Source organism: Chiloscyllium plagiosum, chromosome 5 (genome assembly GCF_004010195.1).
Source record: "Chiloscyllium plagiosum isolate BGI_BamShark_2017 chromosome 5, ASM401019v2, whole genome shotgun sequence".
Taxonomy (NCBI): Eukaryota; Metazoa; Chordata; class Chondrichthyes; order Orectolobiformes; family Hemiscylliidae; genus Chiloscyllium; species Chiloscyllium plagiosum.
The window spans coordinates 31418214-31422620 of record NC_057714.1 but is presented as its reverse complement, the minus strand read 5'-3'; positions in this window follow the sequence as shown (position 1 = coordinate 31422620).

Here is a 4407-nt window from a genome sequence, read left to right as displayed (position 1 = left end):
TGAAGAACCTTTTACAAGAGTCTTAATTGATTGGCTAGGTCCCCGACCTCAAACAAAAAGGTGGGCACCAGTATTTGTTAACAATAATGGATGAATAGACTAGATTTCCAGAGGCCATCCCCAGATGCAGTATCACAACTAAAAGAATTGCAAAGGAATTACTCTTTTAAAAACGAGACACGGACTACCAACAGAGATATAGTGAGGTCAAGGTTCAGACCTCACATCTAATTTGTTCACTATAATGTCTTAGGAATAAAGTAATTCAAATCGACTGCATACTATCCAAAATTGCAGGGAGCACTAGAAAGGTGACATTAAATATTAAAGACCATGTTGAGGGCTGAAGATCAGGATTATTCAGATGATTAGGGTAAGGGAATTCCATTTGCGCTTTTTGTGATCAGAGATGCACCAAATTAACAGAGCAAATTCAATCCATTTGAATTATTTTTTTTTGGCATTAAGTGAGAGAACTATTAATATTGATGAAGGAGAAAATAGTAAATCAGAATTCAAAGACCACACATTTGGACTAGGTGTCAAACGTTAGGGAACGATTAATAGTGCTGGGCAGTTGGCTGGACAGCATTTAAAAGTACTTCGGCATGCAATAAAGCAGGAAGCGGACAGGAAATCAAAAAATGCAATTTTGCGATCGAGGAAAAGGTATTACTGTTACTTTCAGTTATAGGTGAACCTTGAAAAGTAAGGTTTGTGGACCTTAACAAATACAACGGATATAGAGTGAGGATAACTACTTGGTAGGGACTCCAGAACGAAAAAAAAAATCTCACAGCATATCTCATGTGAGCATGCTCAAAATATACTTTGATCGGGAAGGAAAGTCAGAGAACAAGGTGTTAATAATTACGGCACAGAAGTAAGAGCCAAGTTCAAAGGATTCTGAATTGGATATTCTTCAAATTAAAGTGGACAATCAGGTACTTGTCTAAAATTAGGATGATTTATTGATTTGCTTTCATGAGAAAAATTGAAATGATCATAAAGAGTTATTACTATCACGTGGAATTACGCAGATATTAACTTCGAAGTACTCACCTAATTGTGCATAATGTAGCTGTAGGAGATTTCGTCATGATTAAACAACATCTTTACAAGCATAATCCTCTATAAAGTTAGCACAGGCTCAGAAGGAGATTGAATGCAAACTCTAAGATGACATAATCAACGTGCGTTACAGTGACTGGAAATCACCCATAGTCATGGGGCCAAAGCCAAATGGTACCCAACGATTATGTGTGGACTATCGTAACGTCAATGCAGTTAAATAGGTTAACGTATACCCAGTTCCACGGTTGGAAGACTGTGATGAAATGTGGGACAAGCAACTTACATTTGGTATGAAAAATGTGCCGGCCACATTTGTGGCATTAACCAATACATTGCCGGATTATCCAACCTGTGGTTTACATCGATGACCTTGTGGTTTTTAGTGACTCATGGAAGGAATACTACAGAATCTATCAGACTTGTTCGATCGACTTCGGAAGGCAGGTTTAGTGGCAAACTTAGGGAAAAGTGAATTTGCCAAAGCAAAATTCACCTTCCTTGGCCATGCTATTGCACGTAGATAAATGGTGCCATGACATTTAAAAGTGACGGTAATTCGGGAATTTCGCATTCTGTTGACAAAAGGAGCAGTTCCTGGGATTAAGTCAATGTAATCGAATGTTTTTGCCTCATTTTCGCAGTGTGACTGCTCCACTCACTGAATTGTTAAAGAAAGGCAAGAGGTTTCAGTGGACAGAGGACTGTCAGAAGGCATTTGACAGACTTTGAAATATATGGTAACTACTGCCCACGATCAGACATACTTGATCATGCAAAACCATTCAAGGTGGATTTAAATGCGAATGATGTGGATTTTGGTGCTGGACTCCTGCAGTAAGATGACGAGAAGACAAAGACACTTACTGGGTATTCCTCCAAGAAGTTGAAAGTTCATTAGTAGAAATATTCAACAGTTGAGAAAGAGACTGTGAACTTTGTGTTGGTATGACAACATTTCAGTGTTTATATTAACAGCAACGTATCAGAGACACACCATTTACACTGATCATAACTCAATGAAGTCTTTATGAGAAATGTTAGAACAAAAATGCGGGATTATTAGCTGGAGCCTGTTGTTACAACCACTCAATTCGAAAATTGCGCACGTGGCAGGTCTAGAAAACATGATTTCCAATGCATTGTTGAGAGTTGAGTGACAAATGGAGGCACTCAAAGATGGAAGTACCACACATTGAATCTGGATGTAGTTGTGCATGTTTGCATGTTTATAGTAAACGAATGCACGTGTGCATTGCAGAATACGAACTAATATTTTTGGGAGTTTTGAAAACTGAAGCTATCTTGGATATTGAAGATTAAGTTTTATATTGGGGGAGTTGTCACACAGGTAGTATCTTTACAAGTTTATGTTGTCCTTGATTTTTTTTCATAGAGGTTCTAAACGACCCAATGTTCCTACATGTCTCAATATTGAATGCTTCATTGGGGCCCTTTGTTTTTTGCCTAATAGATAATGCCTCGGGAAGAAGGCTTTCAAGCCTTTTAGGAAAATGGTGTAATCAAGAGGATGTGGCCAGCTCTCCAGCTGCACAGGTCAGTTCATTTCGAGGGTTAGTTGAAACTGGACGCTCTCCCCTTCCTTCAGTCCTCTGACTTTGTAAACTATAAGCTCTTTTGTGTAATGTTTACTCTTTGTACTCAGGGTTTTTTTTAAATTGGATTGTTGCAAGTAATTTGGATCAGCACCCTTAATTCGAGGTAGCCTGTCAGTTTTAGATAGGTTGAATTATTCAGGTACGATTTTTTTGGTTCTTTGTGTTTCATTCCTTATTTTTACAAATACATTCAGTTTGTTTAAAAGTCGGCAGTCGGATCAACTAATTCACTCTGGGAATATCCAATATACACTTACCTTCAACAAATGGCAACATTACGGACTGAGCTACGTGCTTAAGAATGTTTTGAGTGGTTGAGCCTGGCCCATAACAATGTACAATAACCTTGTTTATTAAAAGTCATGAATGAATGAGTAAGGGATGGAATTAATATGATATTAGCAATGAGACAGAAAGGGCTGCGGCCACTGGCTGAGGAGACCTGAGGGGAGTGCAGCAATATCTCCCAGTCACTAGTATTCTGCCATCATTGTTTCTGACAAATGGAGTGAAATGCAATGCAGAGCAAGATAACAGATGAGCTTTGGTACATGGAATGCTGAACGACAATGTGAATGGAATAGGACAATTTTAAATGTGATGTACATAATTATATTTTATATGTAGACTGTTTAATCACAGGTTATACAGGTTGTTAAGATTGTTTATATCGGATATACAGAATCTGATATCGGATATACAGAAATAAAAACAGACACAGATTACAAAATGTGTTGGGTTATAGTGAGTTACTGCAGAGTAAGAGTGAAGACAAAGCTCATACTGAGCTGGTACAGTGATGATGGGCTGCAACCCATCTTTGTTGTTATTATTCAGAGAAACGTATTGAAAATGTTCAGAGACTGAGGAGACATATCTAGTCATAAAACACACAGACAATATCATAATTAATAAACTATTCCTACTTTTCATCAAGTGCAGCTGTCCCTAAAAGGCCTTTTAAATCAAAATTATATTGGTGAGAACTGCGCATTTATTTTCAGAACTTAAAGAAGAAACAGACTCCAGTGCAATACATGTGTCACTGGCACAAGTGATAGGAACAGGAATGGGGCATATTCCCCAAATATAACCAACATCCATAGCAATCAAGAAAAAGAAAAATATTAGAGATAGTGGAAATCTGATATGCAAATGCAAAATGATGGAGAAATGCAACAGATGACGCAGGAACTGGGCAGAGAAACAGAGTTAACATATCAAGTCTTATATGACCCTATATTGAACACGTTATGTTGGACTCAAAAAAAGTTAATTCCATTTTTCTCTGCTCCGATACTGCCTGAACTGTGGGGTTTCTCTCCAGCACTTTCAATTGGTGCAATGGCAGGAAACAGAGTAATGGTGGGCGGTTGCTTTTCGAACTGAAGGCTTGTGCCAGCAGTGTTCCACAGAGGTTGGTTCTGAGTTTTCTTTATTTGTCATTTATGTAAATGATTTGCGTGAGAATATCGAAGGCATGGTTCGTAAGTTTATGGATGACACCAAAACTGGTGGTACAGTGGACAGTGAAGAATGTTTTATAAGAATACAAAATAATCTTGATGAAATAGGTCAATAGACTGACAGATAGCAGATAGAGTTCAAGCTGAATGAATGTGAGGTGCAGGCAATTTTGTGTGTTTGTTGCTGTCTGTTGCACCAGGAATGGGATGATTTTATTCTCCATCTCCTGGGTTCAAAACATCGATATCCT